We start from the raw sequence: 15,314 nt of genomic DNA, 5'->3' as shown, positions 1-15,314 counted from the left end.
GATAAAGTCTCCTCAGAATCCTCAACTAAGGGAAGTGATAGACCAACCTAAAAAGCAATCAAGGAAACCCGTACCCCAGATACGTCCACCAAAGGAGCCTGTATTTCAGAAACAACAACCGAGGACATATCAAAGAACCATTGTCCTCCAAAAGCGACATCAAGATCTACATCTTCAGGGGCAGATGTAATAGGGTAACTAACTTTAACATCTTGAACCACAGGAGGAGGTTGTGGAATATCAGCTGGAGTAGGAGCAGCATCAAGAAATCCATCATTTGGTGGAGCAACATAAGCAGGATTTAAAAGAAAACAAAATAAAGAAGTGTGTCTCGGCCGACGCTCAATATTGCTTTGTGAGATCGAAGTACGACATTGAGCAAAGATCCTTTTGTTCACACTATCATCAAATGAAATAGGACGACGTTGTGATAGATTGGGAGCCACATGGTTAAGAATCATCTGAAGAAATTTGGGATACATTAATAACAGTTCCCTAGCCACCGCTCTTCGTTGACAATCAATTTCATAGAACACCATCTGACCAAAGCTGAAGGGTTTATTGTATGTCAAAGCAGTCATTGCAGATTGCAGAGTTGCACCTATAACATCAGTACCGGCTTTGCGACCAGACATGCAAACTATTTAAACATGCATAAAGAATCGCCATTATTCAAGTAAGAACCCCTTGCGATGTTGGGAATCCTCCAGAGGTCCTGAATAACCCATTCGAATAAACGCACCATTACGAAAAGTAGCCGGATACTCAGTAGGACCCTGATCATCTTCAACAGACCCGAATTGCAAGGCTTCCCGTATTTGATCATTTTGGGGTTAATTTTTTTAGAACTTTTTATAAAATGTAAATACTTATATATAATATATAGGTGACCAAGATAAGAAATTGTAAACAAGTTGTTCAATTATGCGAAGGTTACCATCTAAGATCAAGAATCCACTCCATTTTAGCATTGATAATTAATATGTAGACATGTGATAAACTTACCGTAGCAATATATGATAGATAGCTCCTTAAACCTTAAGTGAGAATCTTTGGCACTAAGGAGATGATATGCGCATTTTAAAGTCCACCCTTTCCTAATGTCATACCATCTCAATGATGTCAATTTAAGTTGGCAAGTAGTTTTGTAAAGTAGAAAGATTAGGATTGACTTCAATTTCTCGAATGCCAATTCTAACAACTTTGGGTGGTTGTAGTTCATCACACAACCTCCCCTTGGTTGATTTAAGTAGGTTATAATTACACATTCCGTTAACATATGTTTTCTTTAACTAATTTGATATCTTAAGCAAAGCCATTTTCGGATTACCAAGGTTTAGAAAAATACACCATAACTTATATCTCATCATTTCTAAGTACAATATAAGGATCCATGTTTCGATAATGTATCAAAGTATTTCTATCTTTCAAGAACATGAATCGATCATGAACGATTGCCAGTGAGATTGACAACCACCAACTTTGAATTAGTGATTTAAGATGGTGAAACATTTCTCATTAAAAGATAATTGTAATATAACCATGTACTTTACTAGACTACATCACATGTCTTGATTAGTAATCAAGTAAAACAAAGCTTCTTCATAGATTTTAGATGGTAAAAGGAGTTTAGCTCATAATGAGCATGATGATAAACATTAAGATGATTGATAATAACAAATACATGATTAAACTTGGAACAATCTAACCAATATAGATGAATCTTTCTTCTTAATGATGTTGATGATGGTTGATGATGATGATTAGTGGTGATGACTCCAAACCTTCAAACTCATCCCTAGATCTTCAAAGTGAGTGTTAGTGTGTGTTTTTATAAGTGAAAACCGGAGAGAATTCTTTTCAAGGCACACCAAATGAATGCAACATGAGCCACTATTTATAGGCAATCTGGATGGTGACGCACGGCCCAGTGCTTGGTGAGCATGCACCTGTGCCTTTTTATGATATGTGCTAGATTTGTTTTGTCTATTATGTGAGGTGGCAACGGCCCCGTGGTTAGTAGGCACGGCCCCGTGGTTTTTAGTGACATGTGCTCAATTCTTCTTTGTCTATTCTGCATTCCCGTCCACGGCCCCGTGCATGATAAGCACGGCCCCGTGGTTTTTAGTGACATGTGCTCAATTCTTCTTTGTCTTTTCTGCATTCCCGTCCACGGTCCCGTGCATGATGAGCACGGTCCCGTGCTTTTGTTTCCAGATTTTGTCTTTTCTTGAGTCAGAAGCATGGGGGCGTGTTTCTTTGTTTTCTTGTGTTTTCTTCTGTTTTTCTTCGTCTTTTTGCTTTTTTATTCGTTTGGGGTTTGGTTTCACCTGAAATTATGTTTTATTATGATAAGTAGCCTTTTATGCTATGTTATTAGATAGAAATTGCAGTTTTTAGAAATTATTTGATGCCGAAAAGATGTATATTTCTATGTACATCAAACATCCCCACACTTGAACATTGCTTGTCCTCAAGCAATCTTCTTTATAAATATCCTCTAAAAACAGCAAATTTAGATTATAGCTATCCCTTAAGTGAGCTCCAAGAAGACGAAACAAAATAACCAATCTTTATGTTAGTGATAAAAGAGAGAGAACTTTTGTTTTTATGAGCTTCCATTTATGCAAAGCGTCACGTTCTCACAATGTTCACTCACACTCGGCTTTATATCTGATCATATCTGTGATGTATGTATGTGAACACTCGTAGCCAAAATGCAACCTGTGATAAATAAGCTTGTAACAAGTTCAAATCTCCACCTTTTGAAGGGTTGCATAGATCAGAAGGTAAAAAGGGTTTTGGTTTAGTGCGAGTAAGAATTGGTATTTTGTGGCGGTTCAAGGGTTAATGGTAAATACAACTTCAACTGATTCTCGGGAGGTTGAGATGTCTTCATTGGTTAGCTCTTTTATATATATATATATATATATATATATATATATATATATATATACCTAATGTCTCTTTTAAGGTTAGATCGTCAAGACCGGTTTTATCGAGGATGTGGATCAATTCTTCCTCAATCCTATTCTGAACATAACTTCCAACTCTAATGGATCGTTCGGCTTTGAGCCTAATAGCTTCCACCCTCATTAGCTCGGTATATTCATGCTGAGACTGAGTTTGACATTTTCTACATCTTCCTTCGTGGGACCAGTTTCCGCAACCTAAACATCGTTCATATCTTTTTTCTCTTCTCTTCATTGCGTTTTTGGAAATTCCACAGTATGGTGGCCTTTGTTCGTTTTGGCGCCACTTTTTCCTCACCTCATTGCTAAAGAGAAAGATTTTCTCCCTAAGTTCTGGAGGCAACCTAGGTTTTGTGAAGTGTATGCAACAAAGGAAATTGAAATCGAAAGAATGCATTTCCAGTTCTTTAGGGTCTGCCGGTAAAAGATCAGTGTTGTATTTTACCGGTGAAAGTGGATAAGGTGATCGGATTCTTGGGTTTTGTAATTTGATAATGGGTTTGATGGAATTGTGTAGATATTACCTTCTTCCTTATACAACGCTTCATGCGGTCTTGAAATGAATAATTGCGACAAGTTCTTAATCACATGAAACATATGACTCACTCAAAGCTTCCGAAAAATTATTTATATGACATGAGGTTTATCTCACAGTAACAGAGGAATTGGGTATTAACGCCATATTTTGCATAAATTTATTCTCAATATTAAAAAACTTTTTCTTACCTTTTCACTTTTATGTAATGATTGGTTGTTTGCAAAAAAATTTCTTGGTTTTCTCTTTAGGTTTTTAAGTAATCTTTGTTTGCTGCAAAAATATTTGTTTTAGAGAATTTTTATAATTAGTTGGACAAACAATTGGTCAAGTAATTCCCCTCCCCACACTTGAATCTCACATTGTCCTCAATGTGACAAGATTCATGAAAATATAAAAAATTCTAATTAAGTATTCTGGGTAAAAATGGAGAGTTACTTCCCTACGGAATGAAATTTTGACAGGGCATCCCCTGTTTTTCGTCCGTTTGTCATGTTTTTTGTACATGTATAATATAAAACTGCAAACATCCACAAACAACCAAGCATAAACTGCTGAAAATTGGGTATGGAATCATCCATCCCTTGCCCTATCGGGCTGAATTAGTACCTAGCATAATGTCTTTGGCACCCACTGCCATAAAAGTATCCAAATCAACATAAAAACAAACAAACAAGTACGAAAAGTAAATTGTTCAAAACACACATAATAAGTTCATAAAATACTACCAACCCGTGCCTGTGCCCGACCTACCAGTGCCACCAGTCATCAGTTACCCATGGATGGCTTACGAATCCTTGTTCGTGCGTACTCAGCTTCTATTCTGTCTTTTCATTCGTCCTCCATCATCATTTCCAAAAGGCTTTCCGGGTCCCAAATGTCACCTCGGCTGTTAATGAACCTCCAAATTTCTGGTCTTGCACTAAAGATTTGAGCTATCTGCAATTTGTAACAGAGTTTGAGGTTAAGAGCAATAGGTTTCGGGCTTTCTGTTCCTTTCGTGTCTACGTCATAAGCTTCGTAAAGCTTGTAGATCCATGCACCGCCGAAGAGAGGGGTACTTGTACATTCAGCGGTTGCATTGGTCCTGAAAAGTTGACAAAAGAGATAAGTAATGTTACAGTCAAGTTTATTCCTTATACAGTAAAGTGCCCACACACCACTCCTTTATTTTTGCTACGTGCTGTTATCGTCTTGCTTAACAGCTGGTGAATATATTTCATCAGTGGATCTCGTAAGGCTGTGCTTCTCGAAACATTAACGTGGTTTGTTTCATCCTCGAAACCTAACAATTCCCATGCTCGTGCTTGTGTATCTCCAATCTCATTATCGTCTTCCTTTTCAAATGCTATCTTTGCGTAGGCCCAGATTTCTTGTTCTGTTTCTTCTTTCGTGTAAATCCCCATATCAATCCCAAGTTGGGTAAAAGACGTTGTGCGCCACACACCTCCACATCGGAACTCAATTGCATCTTCGTCCCACATGTCTAAATTTTTCTTCTTTATGTTAAAGGATGCCAAGAATTCCCTTGTTAGTTCTGTTATCGCCTCCCCTGTTTGCTCAAAAACCTTCTTCCACGGCCCAGTCACAAATGTGTTATATCTGTTCCATTGATTAAGTTGGCTTAGGGTGTCTTGGCAAGCATAGAAATTTGGTTCAGGGATTCTTCTTTTTAAGTGGCTTAGCCTTGCATTTGCTTGTCTGTCTCTTGAATCATGTCCGGTGAAGACTAAAAATGCATGAACGTCTTCCCCATACTCAGCCATCTGCAATTCACACTTAAATTAGTCAAAACTTCATGAAAAATTTTCATTTTGCTGAAACAGAAAGCAAAGCACGGCGGCGTGCTTTAAGAAGTACGGTACCGTGCTGCTGCTTCGGGTTCAGTTCCTTTGATGTTTGACTTTTGGTTGACCACGACTCGTGTTGTTTTGGGCACGGCTCGTGTTTTTAATATCGATTTCTAACTTACTCAGACTCGAACCCTCGTTTCTAACCGATTATATCAATTGGGTTTAATGGTGTGTCGGGTATTTATGCAAAAACCCAAAAACCCGAATTGTTTCTTTCAATTAAACCCTAACCATCAATCATTCAACAATCTATTCATCATAAACAAGCATAATAACCCATACTCTCTTCGGGTTTTGACCCGATTTGGTCGATTTGAACAATTTTTAGGTTAATCTAAACCTAGAATGACGAATTTGGACAATACAATTGTTAAATTAACATACCTTAGGTTTAGAATTGACGAATTGATGAAGAAATTAGCAAAAAAAATTGAAGGTCGGCGGTTTTCGGTTCAGAATGCAGTGAAAAATAGGGTTGGTTGTGTGAGAAAGTTATTTTATCAAGTTAAAACTCGTAACTGCCATGACACCAAAAACACGGCCCCGTGCTTCTAAAAGCACGGTACCGTGCTGCTTAGTGCAGACAGTACTGTTTTGTTTATTTGTCGAGCTGGTTTGTTTTTTTAACTGAGTTTTTATTTTCTGGTTATTTTAAACTTGGTAATTTAAACATCCTAATTTTCATTAAAAACATAAAACTAAAAACATAATTAAAGATAGATGAAATGAAAAGTACAACAAAAATTCTCGGGTCCTAACACATAGCACTAGCGGGAACAACTTAAACATGAAACAAAGTCAGAACTTCAACGGCCACCACTCCCGAAGAAGTCATGGATGTGTGGTGGTGCTCATTTGGCTTCCAAAAGTTCGTCAAGCTTTTTGTTGAGCGTGACGATTTCTCGGTTGAGAAAGTTAAGTTTGGAAGTCACATCCTTATGGTGGCCATCCACAACATGGAAGTTCTCGAACCTAAGCAGGTCGACTTTATTAATCAACTCGACTACTCGAGCCTCTGTTTGCATGTTGCTCTCAACTTGATCTCTTATGACGCATTGGAGTTTCATGATTTGTTCCTCGAGTAAGGAAGATTCATGTTGTTTCCCCTTCTTCACTGGCCTCCATTCAACCCGTTTTCCTTCCATTTAGGTAGTTTTTTGTTTGGTGTGAATGGAATAGTGAATTTATGCATGCATTATATAGAAACTGGAAAGTTCAACACGGCCCCGTGCTGCTAGAGGAATAAATGTTTCCGAGTCAGAGAATTGTACGGAGTCAGCACGTATCATGCTGAAGATTCTGGGGTGACCACGGCCTCGTGCTTAGGAAAGCACGGCCCGTGCATTTTGTCACAGTGATTTTTTTCTTTTTAATTTTCAACACGATTTAAGATCTGGAATTTTTAGAATGACGCTTATTGTGATAATTTGAAAGTTTGATCATCTAAAAATTACTTTTCATTAAATAAAGATACTAGAACAATTTCGGGATAAGCCCGGGTTTCCTAAGAAAAGAAAATAATCGGGTTAAGCCCGAAGTCTTAACACATTGTGCTTAATGCACTTGTTTACACATAAAAGCATAAAATTAAGTTTCCTAGAGTTCCCCGAAAGGCTCTCCTCCTCCGAATGGTCCTAGTGGTGGAAAATACGTGAAACCGAGAAATTGAAACCGGAGTTGCTCGTTGATGTCTCGGAGTTCTATTTTCATGTTTTCCACCGATTCGGTGAGTTGCACGAGACGCATCTCCGCAAGGAGATTCATTTCGGTGAGTTCTTTCACGAGTTCTTGAAGTTTCAAGAGAAGCTCGGTTTTGGAAACATGCCGGGCATCGTTTCTCGGACGTCGAGAAATGGGAATTGCTTCATTCATCTCACTTGGCATGCTGAATTTTCAGAAGTTTTTGGTTTTGGTTTAAGAAATGCAATGATACAAGGTGCCTTTTATAACCAAACAGGAAACCGGGCACGGTACCGTGCTTTTGGAAGCACGCCCCCTTGAATTTATTCTGAAAATTCTGTTACAAGCTAGTCTAACTGAGATTTTTGCAGCGAAGATGCCGGCCCGCATTTTTATGCATGGGACCGTGCTTTTGGAAGCACGCCCCCGTGTTTTTAATAATTTTTTTTATATATTTACAAGGCCTGGTTTTGAGAAGGTCTTGGCCAGACCTTATTTCCTTAATTTCTTAATCAAGAAGTTTGGAGGGTTAATACCTCCAACACTTCTTTAAGTGGACCGTCGATATACGGTTTCAATCGATGCCCATTTACCTTGAACTTTTGACCGTTTGAATTTGAAATTTTGATGGTTCCATAGTAAAAAATTGTTTCGACTACGTATAGACCTGTCCATCGAGATTTCAGTTTTCCTGGGAAAAGACGTAAACGAGCGTTATATAAGAGTACACGATCGCCAGTTTTAAAATTTTTATTTCCTTTTAAATGAGCGTCGTGTATGCGTTTATTCTTCTCCTTGTAGGACCAGGAATTTTCGTAGGCCATTGTTATCAGTTCCTCGAGCTCATGAATTTGATCTTCCCGGTTTGCTCCGACGGACGTTAGATCAAAATTCACTGCTCTGAGGGCCCAGTAGGCTTTGTGTTTTAATTCTACTGGTAGATGACATGCCTTCCCGTAAACGAGCTTGAAGGGTGTCGTTCCTATGTGAGTTTTGTAGGCCGTCCTGAGGGCCCACAATGCGTCATCTAATTTTTCTGCCCAATATTTGCGATTCATCCCCACACTTCTTTCCAAAATTCTTTTAATTCCCCGGTTTGAGACTTCTACCTGCCCACTGGTCTAAGGGTGATATGGTGTTGCCAGTCGGTGATGGACCCCATATCGTGCTAAGACCTTGTCCATCAGGGTGTTACAGAAGTGAGTATCTCTGTCGCTGATGAGGGCTTTTGGAGTACCGAATCTTGAGAATAACTTTTTCAGAAATCTTACAACTACTCGAGCATCGTTGGTGGGAAGAGCTTGTGCTTTATCCATTTAGATACGTAGTCGACTGCTACAAGGATGTATTTATTTCTGAATGAGTTAGGAAATGGCCCCATGAAATCTATCCCCCATACATCAAAGATTTCACAGATTTTAAAGCCTTTTTGAGCCATCTCATTTTTTGATGAGATGTTCCCGGCTCTTTGACAAGCATCGCATGCTTGGATCAAAGTATGTGTATCTTGTATATAGTGGGCCAGAAAAATCCTGCATCAAAAACTTTCCTGACCGTGGTGGTGGTACCGTGGTGTCCGCCTATTGGTCCCTCATGGCAGTGTTTGAGAATGTCTAAGGCCTCCTTGCCTACTACGCACCTACGAAAGACTTGATCCGCACCTATCCTAAATACGTATGGATCTTCCCAAAAGTAAAACTTAAGATCGGAGAAGAATTTCTTCCGCTGTTGATGGGTAAGTCCTTTTCTAAGGATCCTACAAGCTAAGTAATTTGCGAAGTCAGCATACCAAGGACTTTCGTCTTTTTCTTCTATCACTTCTTGAATGTGCATGAGGACTTCATGTGGGAAATTATCATTAATAATTTCTTTGTGAAGTTACTCGGGAGTTGGACATTCTAAACGTGAAAGATGGTCTGCGGCTACATTTTCTACTCCATTCTTGTCTTTAACTTCGATGTCAAATTCTTGGAGTAGTAGGATCCACCGGATGAGTCTAGGTTTGGCATCTTGTTTGTTGAATAGGTACCGTATTGCCGCATGATCGGTGTAAACTATGGTTTTGGAAAAAACTAGGTAGGATCTAAATTTTTCAAAGGCGAAAAGTACTGCTAGTAACTCTTTTTCTGTTGTGGTGTAAATCTCTTGTGCATCGTTAAGAGTTTTAGTGGCATAGTAAATTGGGTGAAAGTGTTTTTCTTTGCGTTGTCCGAGTACGGCTCCAACTGCAAAGTCACTTGCGTCGCACATGATTTCGAATGGAAGGTTCCAATCGGGTGTGGTCATGATTGGTGCGTTGACAAGTTTGTCTTTTAATATATTGAATGATTCTACACACTCCTCGGAGAAGACAAATGGTGCGTCTTTCTCTAGAAGTTTGGTCATAGGTCTTGAGATTTTTGAGAAGTCTTTTTTGAAGCGGCGGTAGATACCTGCGTGACCTAGAAAACTTCTAATGGCTTTGACTGAAGTTGGAGGCGGAAGTTTGGATATGGTTTCTATTTTGGCCCTACCAACTTCTAGTCCGTTTTGAGAAATCTTGTGTCCTAGAACAATGCCTTCCTTTACCATAAAGTGGCATTTTTCCCAGTTGAGCACTAGATTTACTTCTTCACACCTAGCTAACATTTTGTCTAGGTTTTTCAGACAATGATCGAAGGAGTCTCCAAAGAATGAGAAGTCGTCCATGAAAACTTCCATAGAGTTTTCGATCAGTTCATGAAAGATGGCCACCATGCAGCGTTGGAAGGTGGCTGGGGCATTACATAGTCCAAATGGCATTCTTCGGTAGGCGAAGGTTCCATACGGACATGTAAAGGTGGTTTTCTCCTGATCCTCAGAAGTAATGGGAATTTGAAAGTATCCGGAAAATCCATCAAGAAAATAGTAGAACAGTTTTCCAGATAATCGTTCGAGCATTTGGTCTATGAAAGGAAGTGGAAAATGATCTTTTCTTGTGGCATCATTAAGCTTCCGGTAATCAATGCAAACTCGCCAGCCTGTGATGGTCCTCATTGGTATTAGTTCATCCTTCTCATTCATTACGACCGTCATCCCTCCCTTCTTGGGTACTACTTGAATGGGACTAACCCAAGGTGAATCTGAGATTTGGTAGATTAATCCGGCATCAAGCATTTTGATTACTTCCTTCTTCACCACATCTTGCATGTTTGGATTGAGACGTCTTTGATGTTGGACCACGGGTTTGTATTCTTCTTCCATGAGGATTTTGTGAGTAAAAAAGGAAGGACTGATGCCCTTGATATCCATGATCTTCCATGCGATAGCCTTCTTATGGTTTTTGAGAACCTTAAGAAGTTCGTCTTTCTCTTCTTTAGAAAGGTGAGATGAAATAATTACTGGGAGTTGAGAATCTTTCTCTAGAAAGGCGTATTCGAGATGTTTTGGTAGTTCTTTTAATTCTAAGGCTGGTGGTTCTTCGATTGATGGTTTTGATTTTTCATTGTTTTCAATGATTTCATATATCATTTCTGATTCTTCTTGGTGGTCATTATTGAAATTTTCGTTTTCTAAAATGGGTTTATTGAGTGTTTTGTCTAAGACTTGTGTTTCTAAGGGAGTGTTGATGGAGGAATCTCGCATATAGCAACTCACGATGGAGTCTATGATGTCAACACAATATAAAGTGTCATCGTGCTGTTGCGGATATTGCATAGATTTTCCTATTTCAAAAGTGATTGCCTCGTCATTGACCCTGAGAGTGAGTTTACAGGTGCAAAAATCAATGATAGACTTTGCAGTGGCTAAAAAGGGTCTTCCTAAAATTAGAGGTACACTTTTGTCTTCCTCCATTTCTAGAATCACAAAATCTACTGGGAAAAAGAACTTGTCAATTTTGACAAGCATGTTTTCAACAATGCCCCGAGGATATTTAACGGATCGGTCAGCTAACTGAATGCTCATGCGGGTGGGCTTTGGTTCTCCTATCCCTAGTTTTTCAAAAACCGCATAAGGCATTAAATTAATACTAGCTCCTAGGTCAGACATGGCATTGCTAACAGACAAATTTCCTATGAGACAAGGGATAGTAAAGCTCCCTGGATCGGTCATCTTTGTCGGTAGCTTGCTTTGGATGACTGCTGAACATTCTTCACTTAGGGTGACATGCGAGAGCTCCTCCAGCTTCCTTTTGTTTGTCAGCACTTCTTTGAGAAACTTGGCATATTTTGGCATCCGAGCAATAGCTTTGACAAAAGGGATGTTGATATGGAGTTGTTTAAAGAGTTCTAGAAACTTCCCATACTGGGCTTCCAATCGTTCCTGCTTCAGTCTTCCAGGGTATGGAATAGGTGGAACATAGGTTCGGACTGGCTCCTTAGGCTGGACTATGCTTGTTGGGGTCAGCTTTTCCTGTGTTTCATCAGGAGACTTTTTCTCCATAACTGATACTGAAGTTGGTGAGACAACAGTGGTCGTACCACTCCTGAGTGTAACGGCGTTAGCTGTTGCATTTGGGTTGGTGATTGTGTTGCTTGGAAGAGTGCCAGGTGGTCTTTCGGATAATTGTTGAGCAATTTGTCCGATTTGGGTTTCTAGGTTCTGAAGTGATGCTTGTTGACTTTTGAGATCGGCTTCATGTTTTAATAATACTCCGCTGATATCAACAGCTCTTGAGTCGGCTTTCTTTTCTGCTTCATTTGTTTTGGTCATTAATTGGATCAGCATTTCTTCGATCTTAGAGTAGCTTGGGTTTTGATGGCTATTAGAAATTTTATCTTGAAATTGAGGTTTTGGCTGGAAGGGTTGATTCATTGGTCTTTTTTCGAATCCGGGTAAAGGTTGAGTGTTACCTCCGTCTTTCCAGCTGAAATTCGGGTGGTTTCTCCATCCTGGATTGTAGTTGTTGCTGAAAGCGTTGTTCTGCCGAGCGATGAAATCGACTTCTTCCATGGCCATAATGACTTGTTTACAGTCACTTTTCTTATGATTTCCTCCACAAGTATCACAGGTGAGTCTGGTTTTTGATAGTTCGGCTTGAAGTTGTTCGAATTTTTTGGAAAGAGCTTCAAGATGTGCTGTGACAAGAGTGTTGGAATCAACGTGGTGTATTCCTTTATGGGTAGGTGTAGATCTTGGTGGGTTATAAGCGAAACTCTTCTTTGCGGCCTTCTCTAGGACTTCCAATGTTTCGTTAGGTGATTTGGATCCCAGGTCTCCACCAGCGATCTGGTCGATGGCCTATTTGTTTTAACTGGATTGTGCGTCAAAGAAAGTTTGAACTTGTAAACATATGCTCAGTCCATGATGTGGGCATCTTCTTAGAAGACTTTTGTATCTTTCCCATGCTGCGTGTAACAATTCATCATCATCGGTCCGGAATCCGGTAATGCTGGCTCGGTATTTGGCAGTTTTATCGGGCGAAAAATATTTAAGGAGAAACTGTTCAACCATCTGGTCCCAAGTGGTGATGGAACCAGAGGAAAGAGATTCTATCCATTCTAGGGCTTGGCCCCTTAGAGAGAAAGGAAAGAGTTTAAGCTTGAATAGATCTTCTGAACAGTTTTGGATTTTAAAGGTTTCGCAGATTCGTAGAAATCGGGATATGTGAGAAAGAGGGTCTTCGTCGAGGAGACCATGAAATTGAACTGAATTTTCCACCATATGAATGGTGCTAGATTTGATTTCGAAATTTTCGGTGATTTCGGGTGGAGCCACTCCATTGCCGTAGCCTTCGAGAGTTGGCTTGGCATACTGGCTCATGTTCGGCTCATTGTTCTGGGCCGCCATCATTTCTTTGGTTTGATTTTCTCCTGATGTGGTGGCATCTACTGATTCGTCTTTGATTGTTTCGGCGGTTTCTGTAGTCCGTTTACGAGTTCGTCGACGAAAGAGTCGTTCCGGTTCAGAAATTGGAGAAACAATCTCAGGCTCAGAAGTAGAGGACATACATGGAACTAAATCAAAATTGAACTAAAGTAAAAGTTAGCTAAAGTTAGTCTAAAAGGTAAGTCTAATATTAAGCTACAAGTTAAGCTAAGCTACTTTAAACTAAACTAAACTAAGGTCTAAATTAATTAGAGTAAGGCAAGGTAAATAAAGGTAAAAATTAGGCTAGCCGTAAAATTATATATTTTAGTATTTAGTAAAAAAAATAAAGATAAAATAAATTAGAAGTTAAAAATTTGTACAATTATAAACAATGATTAAATTAAAACTTGGATCGTTCTTAGAAACGTACCGTGTCCCCGGCAACGGCGCCAAAAACTTTATGTGGTGCGTGTGCGTGGCTTGTATATGATAGATTGGATATTTAGCTTTTGCACAAGATCGTATTTTAAATTTATAAAATTGATTTCTACAAAGATTAAACACACACAAAATAGGCAAGTGTACCTATCTTATATGTAGAATAGTATTGGTCAGAACCAAGTATCGATCCGTGGACATAAATGTTTCTAATAATAAATCGTTGTTTTACTTCAATCGGAGGTCTTAATCATTTTGGGGTTAATTTTTTTTGAACTTTTTATAAAATGTAAATACTTATATATAATATATAGGTGACCAAGATAAGAAATTCTAAACGAGTTGTTCAATTATGCGAAGGTTACCATCTAAGATCAAGAATCCACTCCATCTTAGCATTAATAATTAATATGTAGACATGTGATAAACTTACCGTAGCAATATATGATAGATAGCTACTTAAACCTTAAGTGAGCATCTTTGGCACTAAGGAGATGATATGCGCATTTTAAAGTCCACCCTTTCCTAATGTCATACCATCTCAATGATGTCAATTTAAGTTGGCATGTAGTTTGGTAAAGTAGAAAGATTAGGATTGACTTCAATTTCTCGAATACCAATTCTAACAACTTCGGGTGGTTGTAGTTCATCGCACAACCTCCCCTTGGTTGATTTAAGTAGGTTATAATTACACATTCCGTTAACATATAGTTTCTTTAACTAATTTGATATCCTAAGCAAAGCCATTTTCGGATTATCAAGGTTTATAAAAATACACCATAACTTATATCTCATCATTTCTAAGTACAATATAAGGATCCATGTTTCGATAATGTATCAAAGTATTTCTATCTTTCAAGAACATGAATCGATCATGAACGATTGCCAGTGAGATTGACAACCACCAACTTTGAATTAGTGATTTAAGATAGAGATGGCCAAAAAAACCGGTTGGGGAACCGGTTTACCGGTTTAAATCGGAAACCGGTTTTTACGAAAACCGGTTTTTTAAAAACCGGTTTTACCGGTTTACAAACCGCCGGTTCGTATATCGGTTACAAGTTCTAGAGAAAAAACCGGTTACTGAACCGGCTATGGAAAAAACCGGTTAATTTTAAAACCGGTTATTATGAAAAAAACCGGTTATTAACCGGTTATTTTAAAAAAAAAACCGGTTAATTAAAAAAACCGGTTCTAACCGGTTTCTAAACCGGTCTTAACCGGTTAGACCGGTCCGAGTTTTGCACTAAAAAAACCGGTTAATAAACCGGTCCGGTTATTTAAAAACCGGTTTTTTTCCAGGCCAAGAAAAACCGGTCCGGTTATTAACCGAACCGGTTTTTTTAAAAAAACCGTTTTTGCACCTCTAATTTAAGATGGTGAAACATTTCTCATTAAAAGATAATTGTAATATAACCATGTACTTTACTAGACTACATCACATGTCTTGATTAATTATCAAGTAAAACAAAGTTTCTTCATAGATTTTAGATGGTAAAAGGAGTTTAGCTCATAATGAGCATGATGATAAACATTAAGATGATTGATAATAACAAATACATGATTAAACATGGAACAATCTTACCAAATGTAGATGAATCTTTTTTTCTTAATGATGTTGATGATGGTTGATGATGATGATTAGTGGTGATGACCTCCAAACCTTCAAACTCTTCACTAGATCTTCAAAGTGAGTGTTAGTGTGTGTTTTTATAAGTGAAAACCGGAGAGAATTCTTTTCAAGGCACACCAAATGAATGCAACATGAGCCACTATTTATAGGCAATATGGATGGTGAGGCACGGCCCCGTGCTTGGTGAGCACGCCCCCGTGCCTTTTTATGACATGTGCCAGATTTGTTTTGTCTTTTATGTGAGGTGGCAACGGCCCCATGGTTAGTAGGCACGGCCCCGTGGTTTTTAGTGACATGTTCTCAATTCTTCTTTGTCTTTTCTGCATTCCCGTCCACGGCCCCGTGCATGATGAGCACGGCCCCGTGGTTTTTAGTGACATGTGCTCAATTCTTCTTTGTTTTTTCTGCATTCCCGTCCACGGCCCCGTGCATGA

At 38.9% G+C, this 15,314-nt stretch overlaps 1 long non-coding RNA gene across 1 annotated transcript; it reads right to left on the bottom strand.

The window, feature by feature from the left end:
- Positions 1 to 12,854: 12,854 nt before the first annotated feature.
- LOC143624155 (uncharacterized) lies at positions 12,855 to 13,266 on the bottom strand. The gene is made up of 2 exons (XR_013152052.1): positions 13,061 to 13,266; positions 12,855 to 12,971 (listed from the first exon to the last, which is right to left on the bottom strand). It is a non-coding gene; the product is annotated as an uncharacterized LOC143624155 (long non-coding RNA).
- Between the last annotated feature and the right edge of the window lie 2,048 nt (positions 13,267 to 15,314).

Source organism: Bidens hawaiensis, unplaced genomic scaffold (genome assembly GCF_021521415.1).
Source record: "Bidens hawaiensis isolate Kalapana, Puna unplaced genomic scaffold, B.hawaiensis_p1.1 tig00003698_1, whole genome shotgun sequence".
Classification (NCBI taxonomy): domain Eukaryota; kingdom Viridiplantae; phylum Streptophyta; class Magnoliopsida; order Asterales; family Asteraceae; genus Bidens; species Bidens hawaiensis.
The sequence above is the reverse complement of the archived record's forward strand: the minus strand, read 5'-3'. Positions and strand labels throughout refer to the sequence as shown.